This window comes from Pristiophorus japonicus, chromosome 6 (assembly GCF_044704955.1).
Source record: "Pristiophorus japonicus isolate sPriJap1 chromosome 6, sPriJap1.hap1, whole genome shotgun sequence".
In the NCBI taxonomy this organism is placed as follows: Eukaryota; Metazoa; Chordata; class Chondrichthyes; family Pristiophoridae; genus Pristiophorus; species Pristiophorus japonicus.
The window spans coordinates 1,101,705-1,119,874 of record NC_091982.1 but is presented as its reverse complement, the minus strand read 5'-3'; the positions used below and the strand labels follow the sequence as shown (position 1 = coordinate 1,119,874).

The 18,170-nt window shown below is 45.6% G+C and overlaps 1 protein-coding gene and 1 long non-coding RNA gene across 8 annotated transcripts in view; one reads left to right on the top strand and one right to left on the bottom strand.

Annotated features, from left to right (window-relative positions):
* LOC139265520 (BCL-6 corepressor-like protein 1) overlaps positions 1-18,170 on the top strand; it is a 342,936-nt gene that overhangs the window by 176,435 nt on the left and 148,331 nt on the right. Inside the window, exon 1 of one of the 7 annotated variants that reach the window (XM_070882540.1) lies at positions 9,786-9,930. The exons of 4 other annotated variants lie outside the window; for them this stretch is intronic. The gene's annotated coding sequence lies outside the window, so the exon portion shown is untranslated. Of the gene's footprint in view, positions 1-9,785; positions 9,993-18,170 lie in introns of those variants that run through there. 2 more of the 7 variants (XM_070882541.1, XM_070882536.1) reach the window with 2 other exon arrangements.
* LOC139265522 (uncharacterized) lies at positions 393-9,906 on the bottom strand. The gene is made up of 2 exons (XR_011593564.1): positions 8,532-9,906; positions 393-653 (listed from the first exon to the last, which is right to left on the bottom strand). It is a non-coding gene; the product is annotated as an uncharacterized lncRNA (long non-coding RNA).

Sequence of the window (18,170 nt, the reverse complement as noted above, 5' to 3'; positions counted from 1 at the left end):
TGGTCCAGTTTCTAGGCGAAATGAACAGGGAACATCTTGAGTTTGAGATACCACTGGTCATTACTTAACAGACATCTAGTATGTTCAAAGTTCTGGAATTCCCTCCCTAAGCCTCTCCGCCTCTCTGTCCTCTTTTAAGACGCTCCTTAATTTTTGGTCACCTGTTCTAATATCTCTTATTAATGTTTAATTTAACACTGGAATGTGAATCCTTTTTCTTAATTTTTAAAAATTTAGCACTTTCTGGTTGGCATGAAGATCTCTGGGCTGAGTCCAGTTTATCTATTTGGGTTCTCATTCATGTAAGTTGGCTTTATATTGGAAAGTGCATGCTTTTGCCTACACAATCGTGAAACACAATAATTAGTAGAGTTTACATGTAAGAGTGTAAGTTTTTTTGATTTGCAAGCTAGCTGTCTTTATTGTTGCAAATACAATGTGTCTTTCATTGCTCAGCAGCAAAGTCCGAATCTCTACTCATCCTCACAAACGGATTGACCACTCCGAGATTGTGGATCACCTTTGTGGCTATCAACACTTTTGACTGGAATTATCTGATGCACTTTCTAGACTGTCCATGTCTCAAGTGGAGCATCTGCTTCCTTTATGCCTTCTTGTCAATTCCTCTAATTACATGGGCCTGGCAGAAAGTTCTGTTGGATGGGACAAAAATGATTCTGGTTATTTCCTATTGATCAAGGAATACCTGTTTATTAGAGATAATAAATGTCTGCACACTCCTTTCAGTCACTTTACATCACAGGAGTGACTTTTCATCTACAATGAACAGTTAGATATAACATCCAATACCAGTATGGGCATCCTGAGATGTCAATAAACAAACCCTGCTGGGTCATATTGCCAATTATGATTCCCAGATGTCATACCATACAATACCCTGGTCAGGTCACATTTGGAGTAATAAATACAGTTTTGATCGTTGAGACATAAGGAGACTAATCCAGGTGCTGGTGACAGAACAATGGGGCTGATTCCTAGGGGCCGAAACTTCCCATTTATTGCGCCCTCTTAGCGCCGCCAGTAGGTGCTAACGGGGTGCAAATCCCTTTTCGCTCGGGGATGGGCAACAGTGGCGCCTCGACTGAAATTGCCTGTGAGATTTTGGGGGCGATTGGCAGTTAGCGCTGCATCCCGTATTTTGCGCCCCAACGAAGATGACGTTATCACCATGCGCGTGGACCCCTCACCGGCCCGACCCCTTTTCTCCCCGTGGGACATCGGCCGGTTTTGCGGAGTGCTAACATCCGCCTGGGGAGGACGATGCTCTCGTTGGCCCGACAATGTTGGCCCTCGTTTCGACCGGGCAGCAATTTTGTGCGCCGGTCCGCTGACCCAGTCGAAAATGCCCCTGTTGGCCCAGTGATACCCATCAAAGGGGCTGCAGAGTACTCTGCGACCCTTCCCTTTAAATGAAGGGGAGGGGCGTTGTGGAGCATCAGCAGCCATGTAGCACTGACCACAGTGCCGCACTACCACCCCAGGAGCGCCCCCGAAACGTGTCGTAGTGCCCGAGACAGCGCTCCGTCTCGTTTCTGGGTCACAAAGGGGCAATTTCATGCCCCGGGCGGGACTTACGCCCCGGGCATTAACTGACCCGGGCCAGGAAGGTTAGCGCCCCGGATGGGCCACAGGGCAATTGCTAGCCTAATGTTTTAGAGATCATCTATAAGGAACAGCTTATTGTTAGGACTTAAAAAGAGATTGTTCAGAGGGGACCACATAGAGGCATGGGTGATAATTAATGGGATAGAAAAAAAGTAAACACTAAATATTACTTTTAGACACACTAAGCAGCAGGATTATGGGATGGTGCCAGAGGACTAGAGAATTGCAAATGTTAAAAGGGGGAGTTTTAAAAAGGGGAAAGGGATAAACGTGGCAACTACAAGCCAGTCAACTTAATGTCGGTGGTGGGGGAACTTTTAGAGACAGTAATCCAAGCAAAATTAATTGGCATTTGAAAAAGTATTGGCTAATAAATGAAAGTCAGTACAGATTTGTTAAAGGAAAATTATGTTTGGCGAACTTGATTGAGTTCTTTGATGAAGTAATGAGAGGGTTGATGAGGGTAGTGGAGTTGATGTTGTGTATATGGACTTTCAAAAGTCATTTGACAAAATGCCACATAATAGACTTGTTAGCAAAATTAGGATTAAAAGGACTTTGGCAACATGGATACAAAAATGGCTAAGGATCAGAAAGCAGAGAGTAGTGGTGAAAGTTTTTCAGACTGGAGGGAAGTGTGCAGTGGTGTTCCCCAGGGGTATTGGGAACACTGCTCTTTTTGATATAAATGACCTGGAGCTTGGTATTTAGGGCATAATTTCAAAGTTTGCAGATGACACGAAACTCGGAAATGTAGCAAACAATAAGGAGAATAGTAATAAACTTCAGAACATAGAGTGGTGAAATGGGCAGATATATGAAATTTAACAGAGAAGTGGGAAGTGATATATTTTAGTAGGCAATCTTAAAGAAAGAAAGACTTGGATTTATATAGCGCCTTTCACGACCACCGGATGTCTCAAAGTACGTTACAGCCAATGTGTAGTAATTTTGGAGTGTAGTCACTGTTGTAATGTAGGAGCAATAAAGGAGTTTAGGAAGAGAGAAATCTGGGGGTATAATCACAAATCTTTGAAGGTGGCAGGACATGTTGAGAAGGCCTATTTTAAAAAAAAAAGCATATGGGATCCTTGGCGTTATTAATAGAGTACAAAAGCAAGAAAGTTGTGCTAACACTTTATAAAACATTGATTAGGTCTCAATTGGAGTATTGTGTTCCATTCTGGGCACTACACTTTAGAAAGGATGTCAAAGCTTTAGAGAGGGTGCAAAAATTATTTACTAGAATGGTACCAGGGATGCAGTACTTCAGTTATGTGGACAGACTAGAGAAACTGGGCTTGTTATCCTTACAGCGGTGAATGTTAAGAGGAGATTTGTTTGAGATGTTCAAAATTATGAACGATTTTGATGAGTAAATAAGGAGCAACTGTTTCCGGTAGCAGAAGGGTCGGTAACCAGAGGACCCAGATTTAAGGTGATTGGCAAAAGACCAGAGGCAAAATGAGGAAACATTATTTTACACAGCAAGTTGATGTGATCTGGAATGCACTGCCTGAAAGGGTAGTGGATGCAGATTCAATAACTTTCAGAAGGGAATTGGATAAATACTTGAAGTGGAAAAATTTGCAGGGCTATGGGGAAAGAGCAGGGGTGTGGGGCTAGTTGAACAGCTCTACTAAAGAGCTGGCACAGGCATGATGGGCCGAATGGCTACCTGTGCTGCATCATTCTTTGATTCTATGATGGTACAGGTTCAGGACTATGAAGGAAAAATTTAGGACAGACTTTAGGATGCATTTCTTTACACAGGAGGTAACTAACAGCTGGAACAGATTGTCAGCAAAAAAAATCAGTATCTTGACCTCAGTTAAGAAACAGACAGTAGAGTTGGTATTTCAGAATAATGAGATGAAAATGAATTGAACAACTTTCCTTGTCTGAGCCTATCTTGTGATCTACCTCTAGACAGCTTGATGACAAGGTTTTCACTTATTTCAATTTGCAATAGACATAGGCTTCCCTCTTCTTTTGGCTGCTTTGCTTCACATCTACTGAAGCATTTGTATTTTGGCCAATGCTCATCTTTCACTAAACTTTGGCTGTGAGCAGATGCTGTTTGGATGGGATATGGTTCTCTACAACAGTAAATACAGATCTGCTTAGTCTGAGCTCATATAATACTTGGATCTTTTGTCTGGTAGATGGTGCTAAGTTTTTTAAAATTAGTTCATGGGTGTCGCTGGCATTTATTGCCCATCCCTAATTGCCCTTGAGAAGATGGTGGTGAGCCGCCTTCTTGAACCGCTGCAATCCTTGTGGTGAAGGTACTCGAACAGGGCTGTTAGGGAGGGAGTTCCAGGATTTTGATCCAGCGACGATGAAGGAACGGTGATATACTTCTAAGTCAGGATAGTGTGTGACTTGCAGGAGAACTTGGAGGTGCTGGTATTCCCATGTGCCTGCTGCCCTTGTCCTTCGAGGTGTTAAAGATCGTGGGTTTGGGAGGTGCTTCCGAAAAAGCCTTGGCGAGTTGCTGCAGCGCATCTTGTAGATGGTACACACTGCAGCCACGGTGCGCCGGTAATGAAGGGAGTGAATGTTGAAGGTGGTGGATGGGATGCCAATCAAGTGGGTTGCTTTGTCCTGGATGGTGTTGAGCTTCTTGAGTTTTGGAGCTGCACTCATCCAGGCAAGTGGAGAGTATTCCATCACACTCCTGACTTGTTCCTTGTAGATGGTGGAAAGGCTTTGGGGAATAGGGAGGTGAGACACTCGTCACAGAATATCCAGCCTCTGACCTGCTCTTGTTGACACAGTATGTGTGTGGCTGGTCTAGTTAAGTTTCTAGTCATTGGTGACCCTCAGGATGTTGATGGTGGGGGATTCGGCTATCGTAATGCCATTGAATGTGAAGGGATGGTGGTTAGACTCTTGCATATTGGAGATAGTCATTGCCTGGCACTTGAGTGGCGCGAATGTTACTTGCCACTTATCAGCCCAAGCCTGAATGTCGTCCAGGTCTTGCTGCGTGCGGACACGGACTGCTCCATTATCTAAGGAGTTGCGAATGGCACTGAACACTGTGCAGTCATCGGCGAACATCCCCACTTCTGACCTTATGATGGAGGGAAGGTCATTGATGAAGCAGTTGAAGATGGTTGGGCCTAGGTCACTGCTCTGAGGAACTCCTGCAGCGATATCCTGAGGCTGTGATGATTGACCTCCAACCACCACAACCCTCTTCCATTGTGCTAGGTAAGACTACAGCTGGTGGAGAGTTTTCCCCCTGATTCCCATTGACTTCAGTTTTTCTAGGGCTCCTTGATGTCACACTTGATCAAATGCTTGTTTTGGGAGTCTCATATCGGGCATGCGGACGATGTGGCCCGTCCAGTGGAGCTGGTCGAGCATGATCAGTGCTTCGATGCTGTGGATGTTGGCCTGAGAGCGAGAACACTAACGTTGGTGCACCTATCTTGCCAATAAATTTGCAGGATCTTGCGGAGGCAGCATTGGTGGTACCTCTCCAGTGCTTTGAGGTGCGTGCTGTACGAGGTGCGTGCTGTACATAGTCCATGTCTCGGAACCATATAGGAAGGCGGGTACCACTACTGCTCTGTAGACCATGAGCTTGGTGCCGGGTTTGAGGTCCTGGTCGTCAAACAATCTCTTTCTCAGGCGACCGAAGGCTGCACTGGCACACTGAAGGCAGTGTTGCACTTAGTCGTTGACACTAGGCTCCCAGTGTTATAGCTGTACTGGAGCAGCTTGGCTTGAGGCGCGGCTAGTTCTGGAGTACAAGTCTTGAGCACGACAGCCAGGATGTTGTCGGGGCCCATAGGCTTTGCTGTATCCAGTGCGTTCAGCCGTTTACACCAATTAAACTGACTTGATCAAACAAACAAATGTTGGACTGATATTTTTTTCAAGGTACCAACAAAGGACTACTTGGATGTAGACCAAATGGTAGCTAACTGGTGATTTTGTAAATGCTTTCAGGGGAGTTGGTCAAAACTAGACCTAAGTAAAGCATTCCCTCCAGCTTTGACTGAAATTAAATCCCATAGGATAAACTGTTGTAAACCAAAGCAAACTGTTGTAAACTTTTGAAAATGAAAAGGTTTTAGATTATGCAATTTATTGGCAAATTCATCCTCACTGTGTCCTACCATATCCCATCTAAACAGTATCTACTCATAGCCTTCATTTAGTGGTACAAACTAAATTTCAGCCACATGCCTTGCATTATCTTTATCTGTTCAAATACTGACATAATTTAATGTGTGTAAGCAGAATATCATAATTTTGCAATAATAATTGAATAATAGATTCAGAATATTGACATTTTCAGCAAAGGATTTAATAAGCTTAACCTATTGTTATCAATACTTAAAATATATGTTAAGTTTAGGGTTTGTTTTAAAATTGTGTTTATCTTAAAGGTACACAATTTGTGCCTTTGTGTTGGGTGAGTTTGATTAGTTGGTTTGCTTCCTCTGAAACCAGGTGAATTTTGAAATACTGTTACAGGAATTTGTTATATATATTTACAACTTAGGAGATATTGATAGCTTAGAAAACTGTAGAAAGAGAAATGCAGAATAACTTGATCAATGTTATATGGTTAGTTTCAGCATGATGGAACTGTTTGCTAATCAGTTTAAAAATGAAAATATATTGGATTTTAAAATGAAATCTGCTGGAGCAGACTGGGAAAATCTCATATAAAGTCTACTTTGAATTCAAGTTGCTTAATAGAAATGATCCAGTAATTTAGTTTTTCCATTAAATTCGCATTTGACATGCCATTTATGTTGCTTAATTCAAATTATTGGCTAACTAAAAAAATTATTTCACAAAGGTGATTGAATTGTTGAGTTATACACCAATCGCAATTGACTTTTTGCCAGCTTGTAGGAACTGGGGAGGTGATATTGTCAATGATAAGAAGGAAATGGTGGACATGTTGAATAATTACTTCGGGTCAGTATTTACAGTAGAGGAAAAGGATAGCATGCTGGAAATCCCAAGGAAACTTAATATTGAATCAGGGACAGGGACTCAATAAAATTAACATAAGTAAAATAACAGTATTGAAGAAAATAATGGCACTAAAGAGTGACATATTCCCAGGAGCAGATGGTTTCCATCCCAGGGTTTTAAAGGAAGTTTTCTCTATTCAGGAACCGTACTTTTAGATTGCATGTCACTCTGCTATTTAAGAATGGCGAGAGGGAAACCAGGGAATTATAGAACAGTTAGCCAAACATCTATTGTCGGGAAATTATAATTAAGGATAGGATGATAGCACCTCGCAAATTTTCAGCTGATCAGAGAGAGCCAGAATGGATTTGTGAAAGGTAGGTCATGCCTGACAAACATGATTGAATTTTTTGAGGAGGTGACTAAATTAATGGACAGGGGAATGTCTATGGATGTCATTTACAGGGACTTCCAGGAGGCATTTGATAAAGTGCCACATAAGAAACTGTAACTAAGGTAGAAGCCCACAGAACTGAGGCAAATTATTGACCTGGTTAGGAAATTGGCTGGTGACAAAATGTAGGGATAATTGGTAGGTACTCTAATTGGCAGGATGTGGCTAGTGGTAACCCACAGTGATCTGTATTGGGGCCTCAACTATTCACAATATTTATTAACGACTCAGGTGATGGTATAGAAAACCAGATATTCATATTTGCCGATGACACAAAGATAGGCGGCATTGTAGATGAAAGCATAAAATTACAAAGGGATATCGATAGATTAAGTGAATGGGCAAAACTGTGGCAAATAGATTTCAATGTAAGTAATTGTGAGGTCATCCACTTTGGACCTAAATAAGATAGAACAGGGTACTTTCCTAATGATGAAAAGCTAAAAACAGTGAAGGCGCAAAGAGACTTGGGGTCCAGGTACATAGATCATTAAAATGTCATGAACAGGAACAGAAAATAATCAAAAAGGCTAATGGAATGCTGGTCTTTATATCTAGATAACTAGAATACAAGGGGGTAGAAGTTATGCTGTAGCTATACAAAGCCCTAGTTAGATTACATCTGGAGTATTGTGAGCAGTTCTGGTCACCACACCTTAGGAAGGATATATTGGCCTTGGAAGGAGTTCAGTGTAGATTTACCAGAATGATACCTGGACTTCAAGAATTAAATTATGAGGAGAGACTGCAGAAATTAGGGATTTATTCCATAGCATTTAGAAGGTTAACAGATGATTTGATCAAAATTTTCAAGCTATTAAGGGGAACAGATGCGATAGAAACTATTTCTGCCTGTTGGAGATTCTAGGACTAGGGGGCATAGTCTAAAATTAGAGCCAGACCTTTCAGGAGTGAAATTAGGCAACACCTCTGTGCACAAAGGATGGTAGAAGTTTGGAATTCTCTTCGCAAACAGCAATTGATGATAGATCAATTGTTAATTTGAAATCTGAGATTGATAGATTTTTGTTAACCAAAGGTGTTATATAGTCCATAGGCAGGTATATGGAGTTAGATCTCAGATCAGCCATGATCTCATTGAATGATGGAACAGGCTTCAGGGGTAAAATGACCTAATCCTGTACCTAGGTACAAGGCTTGTTGTAGATCGTCTTACAATAATTTGGGGGAAATGGTGATTGTAAAGTTTTTTTTTTAAATTAACCTGTGTAACGTTTTAATTAGAAAGGAATAATAAAACAAAGTTGTATTAAAGCTGCTTTATGCCCTGACACAACTGAAACTGAAACAAAATGTAAGCAGTTGAGATAATGTGTGAAGACCAGCTGGAGAATGAGGATTGTGGGCCCTGTCACTGGAGCAAGCGGCTGCAACACCCACAATGCTTTTCTCCCGCGGGACTTGCGCCTTGCTTTCCCGCTGTGTGTGGGGCGCTCCTCGGCCGCGGCGTTCAGTATTGACAGCCACAGTGGCAGCAGCCAACCTTGGGTGTAGTTCACGTCTCAGCTGCGATGCCGTACCCGCAGCGACCGAGGACAGGGCCGGGTCCTCGCTCCCCGCGGGCCGGGGTCCTCGCTCCCCGCGGGCCGGGTCAGGGGTCCTCGCTCCCCGCGGGCCGGGTCAGGGGTCGGGCCCTCGCTCCCCGCGGGCCGGGTCAGGGTCCTCACTCCCCGCGGGTCGGGGTCCTCGCTCCCCGCGGGCCGGGGTCCTCGCTCCCCGCGGGCCGGGGTCCTCGCTCCCCGCGGGCCGGGGTCAGGGTCGGGCCCTCGCTCTCCGCGGGCCGGGGTCCTCGCTCCCCGCGGGCCGGGTCAGGGGTCGGGCCCTCGCTCTCCGCGGGCCGGGATCGGGCCCTCGCTCCCCTTGGGGCCGGGGTCGGGCCCTCGCTCCCCGCGGGCCGGGTCAGGGGTCGGGCCCACGCTCCCCTTGGGGCCGGGTCGGGCCCTCGCTCCCCGCGGGCCGGGCCGGGTCAGGGTCGGGCCCTCGCTCCCCGCGGGCCGGGCCGGGTCAGGGTCGGGCCCTCGCTCCCCGCGGGCCGGGTCAGGGTCCTCACTCCCCGCGGGCCGGGGTCCTCGCTCCCCGCGGGCCGGGTCAGGGTCCTCACTCCCCGCGGGCCGGGGTCCTCGCTCCCCGCGGGCCGGGGTCGGGGTCCTCGCTCCCCGCGGGCCGGGTCGAGCCCTCGCTCCCCGCGGGCCGGGCCGGGTCAGGGTCGGGCCCTCGCTCCCCGCGGGCCGGGCCGGGTCAGGGTCGGGCCCTCGCTCCCCGCGGGCCGGGTCAGGGCCGGGCCCTCGCTCCCCTTGGGGCCGGGGTCGGGCCCTCGCTCCCCGCGGGCCGGGCCGGGATCGGGCCCTCGCTCCCCTTGGGGCCGGGGTCGGGCCCTCGCTCCCCGCGGGCCGGGTCAAGGGTCGGGCCCACGCTCCCCTTGGGGCCGGGGTCGGGCCCACGCTCCCCTTGGGGCCGGGTCGGGCCCTCGCTCCCCGCGGGCCGGGTCAGGGCCGGGCCCTCGCTCCCCGCGGGCCGGGTCAGGGCCGGGCCCTCGCTCCCCTTGGGGCCGGGTCGGGCCCACGCTCCCCTTGGGGCCGGGTCGGGCCCTCGCTCCCCGCGGGCCGGGCCGGGTCAGGGTCGGGCCCTCGCTCCCCGCGGGCCGGGTCAGGGCCGGGCCGGGCCGTCGTGTGCCCCTGGGTCGGTTGGCACCTGTCAGCTCTCGCGCTGTGCCGCGTGCGGCTCCCGCGCGCTGCTGGAGGAGGAGCCTGCGCGGAGCGACGCTGATTGGCTGAGGCGCTGACTTTGTCCCGCGCACACGACCATTTAAACAGCCGGGACGCCCGCTCGTCGCTCGCTGCTGAGGCGGTGGCGCTAAATGGCGGCGATCGAGGGGTGAGCAGGTACTAGCTGTTGATCTGTATAAACCCCGGAGACTGGCCCAGTTGAACGCCGAGAATGGAAGGTTTGAAGTAACTTCAATTTCCCCTTGTTTACATCACAGGGGGCGCCCAGTGTTGATGTATCTTCCTGGAGGGGTGTCAGAGGCGGAAGGGCTCTGCAGTGTGTCACCCACCCACTTAATAGCCCAGTGATTCTGGGTGGTACACTGTGTGGGTCCATTCAGCAACGAAACACATGCTGCTTCTCTGGGTAGTTTTAGTAAATACAAGGGAAGACGTTTTGACCAGAAATAGCGAAGCATGTGCAGTGGCTGTGGTCAAACCTTACGTGGCCTGCCATACTTGACAATGGAATCAGTTGACATACCTCAAGTCAAAAGGGCAACATAATGCAAAGAATCTTAACAAAATAAACATTTTTTTAAATAGCTAAATTAAATTGTTACCTCAAGCTATTAATATTAACTATAATTTTATAAAACCAAAAGGAACAAAAAAGAACTTTCCTTTTATATAGCACCTTTCACATCATTAGGAAGTCCCAAAGAGCTTCACAGCCAATGAATTACCTTTGAAGTATCGTAACTGTATTTGTAGTCTTAACACAAGGTACAATTTTTGAAGATTGCTGCAAAGTTGCTATTGAGAAAGTAAAAGATACTTAAAAAAAAAAGACTGGAGGCATAAAAAGTTCTGGGTCCAACTTAAATATGTGCAGTTCACACAGGAGGTAAACATGAGCAAATTGGAATTGCACAGTATTTATTTGTGATGTGTTCTGCCCCATATGCTTAATGGCTCATAACAGGACACAGGTTGACTTTTAAAAATAATAGTGTTGGCGAGGGGTGGGGGGAACATTTGCATGCTTCACATTTTTGTCAGAACTTTGCTTCCTTTTCAAATGCTGACATACCTGTGTGTTTCCAGCATTTTCAGTTTTATTTCAGATTGCTACTATTTACATTTTTCCTATTTCTAATATATTGGTTCAATGCAAATGAGTTTGAAAATAATAAAGATGGGGACAAGTGGTTAAAGAGAATATTTCCATGCAATTTCTGATGGTAAGATAGAAATAACTTGCATTTATATAACATATTTCAGAACCTCAGGTTGCCCCAAAGCACTTCACAACTAATGAGGTACTTTTGAAATATAGTCACTGTTGTAATGTAAAAAAAATGGGGCAACCAATTTGCACACAAGGTCCCACAAACAGCAATGAGATAAATGACCAAATAATCAATTTTAGTGAATTTGGTTGAGGGATAAATATTGACCAGGACAAATTCCCTATCTCTTCAAATAGTGCTATGGGATTTTTATGTCTACCTGAGAGAGCAGTTTAATGTCTCACCCGAAAGGCAGCACACCCTCAGTACTGCATTGAAGTGTCTTGTCCAGATTATAGGCTAAAGTCTTAGAGTGGGGCTTGAACTCATGACCTACTGACTTGGAGCTGTCTAGGCCTAAATCCCTCTGCTTTGCCACTTCTTCTACATTAAAGTTGCTAATAAAGACAAAAATAACTTACATTTATATATGTATTTTATGATCTCGGGATGTTCCAAGTGCTTTACAGTCAATTCACTTTTGAAGTGTAGTCATTGTCTAGCTACGACTGAGTTAAGGCCGATATTTAAAGCTTTGTTTAACTTTAGTTCAGGGAAAACTATACACATCAGTTCAGGAGAAATCACAATGTAAATAAATGAACATAAAAATGTAATGATTTGAATAATTTTGAGAGTGACGTAACAGGCCATCACTGATAGTTTACATCGAAGGATCCTGAGAATAGTCAGGGAAGAAATAGCACCATATGCGAAGGATATAAAAGCAATGACTGGTACAAAGTAGGTTCACTGGGATGTTAACAGGCATGAGGGGTTACAGTTATAAAGATAAACTTGAGAAGTTGGCTTTTTTCATTTAAATTGGGAAAGATTAATTGGTGATCTAATAGATTATGAAGGGTTATAAGGTAAATAGTTTCCATTGATCAGTGAGACAGTAAGGAGAGGGCACAAATTAAGAGAGTCACAAAATTAAATAAAGGTAGGGTTAAAAATAAATGATTTACATAGGGTGGTTAAAATGTGGAATTCTCTGCCATAAACTGAAGCAGAATCTATAAATTATTTTAAGAGAAATAATTTATTGAAAAAGAGCAATATTAAAGGATGTGGTGAATGAGTGTGATATTAGGATTAAACTAGGTGACTTTAGTGGAGAAAAACATCAGCACAGGCTTGATCGTATGGACTCAACCAAAACACAATCAGGCTGTGACCAAATGATTCTAATTTTTAAAAGAATAAACTATGGCATCGACTCATGCAGTCAAGATGGTCCCAGTATCAATCCAGAATTAAGGGGAGGCTTCCCAGTCTTGAACACTATTCAGTGACTTCCCCCCCCTTCCTGGAAAGTGGTCATGGGTAAAAACAAGATCAGGCTTGACTATGATAGTTCCCGCAATTGAATAGCCGACCAACACTCATTGTTAAGTCTTACTTATGAAAAACTTGAGTAATGTACCTGTGGAACTGCACATGAAAGAAAGACTTGGACTTATATAGTGTCTTTCACAACCACAGGACGTCTCAAAGCGCTTTATAGCCAATGAAATACTTTTGGATTGTAGGCACTGTTGCAATGTAGGAAACGTGGCAGCAAATTTGTGCACATGCAAGTTCCCATAAACAGCAATGTGCTAATGACCAGATCATTTGTTTTTGTTATGTTGATTGAGGGATAAACATTGACCTGGACACCAGGAATAATTCCCATGCTGTTCAAAATAATGCCATGGAGTCTTTTCCATCCACTTGAGAGAGCTAACAGGACCTTGGTTTAACATCTCATCCGAAAGACAGCATCTCTGACAGTGCTGCACTCCCTCAGCACTACACTGGAATATCAGCCTAGATTTTTTTGTGTTCAAGTCCCTGATGTGGGTCTTGAACCTACAACCTTCTGACTCAGAGGTGAGAGTGCTACCCAATGAGCCACAGTTGATACTACATATATGAACCTAAGCCAGCATTTTTAACAGAAGGGGAGGAAATATTAACTGCAGGTAGACGAGGTCTACAATGTGATAGATTTGGAAAAGTTTTCTCTGGGTGTAATGTACTGTGTTGTCACGAGATATGTTTAATTATTGATATTAATGTGCTATGGAAAAATCAAGTAAACTTTTTTATATAACTTTTAAATACTGATTTATTATCAATAATTGCTCTCCCACAGCCATCAACAGTTTTGGACCTATAACTATTAGTGTTACACATTAGCCTTAAATAGCTCAAAATTCTCTTCGGACTTGGCTCAAGTCTTGAAAGGAAACATCTCTAGTGATGGTTATTCATGGTGCAGATGGATATAGTGTAAAAAATTTAAATGTCCTGCTTCATGGGCTACTAACATCTCACTGTTGTATTTGAGAACAAGAGTACTCGAGTGATAGCTGAAATGCAGTTAGCTAGAAGCTCCAATTAATATACTGAGTTGCTAATGAACATTCTGAGAGGGGAAATACCCTGCTTTTAAAACAGTCTTTTAAATACAAGTTAGAGAAATATTTTTTTATGTGCTCAATCCTAATCACAGTGAATTTGAAATTTCAGATTTATAAGATGAAAAATATAGATCAAATAAAATCACTTGCCTCATCAAGCTGCTACTTAAGAATGTACAATTTGCACTAATGGATGCTGTAGAATTTGCTTAATCTGCTGAGGGAGATGCATAAGCATCAATTGTTTCTCTTTAATTTCTAAAGATCATTAAGAGAAAATTATTCAGGGTTGGTTTCCTCTGTCTTAGAGCTGGCACATTTGCTAATTGTGACCGATAGTAATTTTGGGGTCAAGTTTCGGGGCGCAGCCCTGCGACCCATGCCTGATTTCCGCTCTCAAAACCGCGCCGAAAACTTAACTCGATATTCTCCATTCCCTCAGGTCGATCCAGGCCCTCGGCGCATCTCGAGCTGTGGGGGGCGGAGCCAGGTCCCTGCGCTGAAAACAGTGCCAGGACCTCTGCACATGCGCGCTACAGTGGGCGCGCATGTGCAGTAGCTCCAGGTGCCCAAAATTGTGTGGGAGGGGCGCGAAGCACGCCGCCCCTGGCCGAATGGGCTCACTGGGGTGGCGAAGATTGGACTGCACCTCCCACCTCCAACTCCTGCTCTGGCTGTGGCTCCGGCTCCCCCCCATTCAGCTCACGCTCCCTCTGGCTCTCTTTTTCCCCTCCCTCGCCCCCGCAGCTCCTGCTCCGCTGCCAGCCGCTCCCGCCGCCCCAGCTCCCGCTCCGCTCCGGCTCTTTCTCCCCCCCTTCAGGTCCGGTCCGCGCTCTCTTCCTTCGGCGGAGCCTGCCCGAAGTCTTCGGCCCAGCTTCGTCTCATCGGCTGGGCCCGTTTAGCCTCTCCCCTCTCCTCCCTCTCCCTCTCCCTCTCCCGTTCCCTCCCTCTCCTTTCCCCCATCTCCCTCCCTCTCCTCTCCCCTCCCCCCCCCACCTACCTCCCTCTCCTCTTTCCCCCCCCCCCACCTCCCTCCCTCTCCTCTACCCTCCCTCCCTCCCTCTCCTCTACCCCCTCCCTCCCTCTCCTCTACCCCCTCCCTCCCTCCCTCTCCTCTACCCCCCTCCCTCCCTCCCTCCCTCTCTTCTACCCCCCTCCCTCCCTCTCCTCTACCCTCCCTCCCTCCCTCTCCTCTACCCCCCTCCCTCCCTCCCTCTCCTCTACCCCTCCCTCCCTCCCTCTCCTCTACCCCCCCTCCCTCCCTCTCCTCTACCCCCCCCTCCCTCCCTCTCCTCTACCCCTCCCCCTCTCCTCGCTGTCAGAAACACATAGACACTGACAGACAGAGAGAGAGAGAGACACACACACACACTGGGGGGCCCCTCCGTCCCAGCACGCTGTTGGAGGGCTCCTGGTGCTGCAGTCGGTGAGGTCATAGGGACAGGTGTAGGCCATTTAGCCTCTTGAGCCTGTTCTGCCATTCAATGAGATCATGGCTGATCTGCGACCTAACTCCATATACCCGCTTTTGGCCATATTCCTTAATACCTTTTTGTTAACAAAAATCTATCAATCTCAGATTTCAAATTAACAATTGATCTAGCATCAATTGGCATTGCGGAAGAGAGTTCCAAACTTCTACCACCCCTTTGTGGGTAGAGGTGTTTCCTAATTTTGCTCCTGAAAGGTTTGGTTCTAATGTTTAGATCAAACCCCCTCGACCTAGACTTCCCAACCAGTGGAAATAGTTTCTCTCTATCTACTCTATTCCCCTTTACTATCTTGAACACTTTGATCAGATCACCTCTTAACCATCTTCACAGAGGAGGACACAAATAACGTCCCAGGGAACCAAGGTCTAGTGAGCAAGAGGAATTAAAGGAAATGATTATTAATAAGAACATAGTGTTGGAGAAACTAATGGGACTGAAGGCTGATAAATCCCCAGGGCCTGATGATCTGCATCCCAGAGTACTAAAATAGATAACCATGGAAATAGTAGATGCATTGCTTGTCATCTTCCAAAATTCTATAGATTATGGAACAGTTCCTGCAGATTGGAGGGGGGCAAATGTAACCCCACTATTTAAAAAAAGGAGGGAGAGAGAAAACGGGGAACTACAGACCAGTTAGTCGAACATCATAGTATATAAAGGATGTGATAACGGCACACTTAGATACTATCAATGGGATTAAACAAAGTCAGCATGGATTTATGAAAGGAAAATCATGTTTGACAAACCTGAAGTTTTTCGAGGATGTAACTGATAGAATAGGTAATGGATGTAGTGTAGTCCCACATAAGAGGTTAGTGTGCAAAATTAAAGCACATGGGATTGGGAGTAATGTATTGGCATGGATTGAAAATTGGTTAACTGGCAGGAATAAACGGGTCTCTTTTGGGGTGACGGGCAGTGACTAGTGTGGTACAACAGGGATCAGTGCTCGGGTACCAGCTATTCACAATATATATAAATGATTTGGATGAAGGAACCAAATGTAATATTTCCAAGTTTACTGACGACACAAAACTGGGTGGGGTTGTGAGGCGATGCAAAGACGCTGCAAGGCGATTTAGATTGAGTGAGTGGGCAAACACATGGCAGATGCAGTATAACATGGATAAATGTGAAGTTATCCACTTTGGTAGGAAAAACATAAGGACAAAGTATTATTTAAATGGTGATGGCTTGGGAAGTGTCGATGTACAGAGGGACCTGGGTGTCCTTGTACACCAGTCATTGAAAGCAAACATACAGGTATAGCAGGCATTTAGAAAGGCAAATGGTATATTGGCCTTCATTGCAAGAGGATTTGAGTACAGGAGCAAGGATGTCTTACTACAGTTATACAGGGCCTTGGTGGAGTATTGTATGCAGTTTTGGTCTCCTTACCTAAGAAAGGATATACTTGCCATAGAGGGAGTGCAGCGAAGGTTCACCAGACTGATTCCTGGGATGGCAGGACTGCCATATGAGGAGAGATTGGGTCGAATAGGCCTGTATTCACTAGAGTTTAGAAGAATGAGAGGGGATCTCATTGAAACGTATAAAATTCTGACTGGGTTGGATAGACTGGATGTGGGAGGATGTTTCCCCTGGCTGGGAAGTTGAGAACAAGGGGTCACAGTCTCAGGATACGGGGTAGGAAATTTAGGACCGAAACGAGGAGAAATGTTTTCACTCAGAGGGTGGTGAACCTGTGACATTCTCTACCACAGAAGGTTGTGGAGGCCAAGTCACTGAATATATTTAAGAAGGAGATAAATACATTTCTAGAAACAAAAGGCATCAAGGGGTATGGGGAAAAAGCGGGAATATGGTGTTGAGATAGAGGATCAGCCATGATCATGTTGAATGGCATGCAGACGCGAAGAGCTGAATGGTCTACTACTGCTATTTTCTATGTTTCTATGCTTGGGAATATTTCCCTAAATTGTGTCATTGTCGTAATTTAACCCTTGGAGTCTGGGTATCATTCTGGTACTTAAGGAGGTGGCCTTGGAAATAGCGGATGCATTGACAGTCATTTTCCAACATTCCATAGACTCTGGATCAGTTCCTATGGAGTGGAGGGTAGCCAATGTAACCCCACTTTTTAAAAAAAAAGGAGGGAGAGAGAAAACAGGGAATTATAGACCGGTCAGCCTGACATCAGTAGTGGGTAAAATGATGGAATCAATTATTAAGGATGTCATAGCAGCGCATTTGGAAAGAGGTGACATGATAGGTCCAAGTCAGCATGGATTTGTGAAAGGGAAATCATGCTTGACAAATCTTCTGGAATTTTTTGAGGATGTTTCCAGTAGAGTGGACAAGGGAGAACCAGTTGATGTGGTATATTTGGACTTTCAGAAGGCTTTCGACAAGGTCCCACACAAGAGATTAATGTGCAAAGTTAAAGCACATGGGATTGGGGGTAGTGTGGTGACATGGATTGAGAACTGGTTGTCCGACAGGAAGCAAAGAGTAGGAGTAAATGGGTACTTTTCAGAATGGCAGGCAGTGACTAGTGGGGTACCGCAAGGTTCTGTGCTGGGGCCCCAGCTGTTTACATTGTACATTAATGATTTAGACGAGGGGATTAAATGTAGTATCTCCAAATTTGCGGATGACACTAAGTTGGGTGGCAGTGTGAGCTGCGAGGAGGATGCTATGAGGCTGCAGAGTGACTTGGATAGGTTAGGTGAGTAAGCAAATGCATGGCAGATGAAGTATAATGTGGATAAATGTGAGGTTATCCATTTTGGTGGTAAAAACAGAGAGACAGACTATTATCTGAATGGTGACAGATTAGGAAAAGGGGAGGTGCAACGAGACCAAGGTGTCATGGTACATCAGTCATTGAAGGTTGGCATGCAAGTACAGCAGGCAGTTAAAAAAGCAAATGGTATGTTGGCCTTCAAGGCGAGGGGATTTAAGTACAGGGGCAGGGAGGTGTTACTACAGTTGTACAGGGCCTTGGTGAGGCCATACCTGGAGTATTGTGTACAGTTTTGGTCTCCTAACTTGAGGAAGGACATTCTTGCTCTTGAGGGAGTGCAGCGAAGGTTCACCATACTGATTCCCGGGATGGCGGGACTGACCTATCAAGAAAGACTGGATCAACTGGGCTTGTATTCACTGGAGTTCAGAAGAATGAGAGGGGATCTCATAGAAACGTTTAAAATTCTGATGGGTTAGATGCAGGAAGAATGTTCCCAATGTTGGAAGTC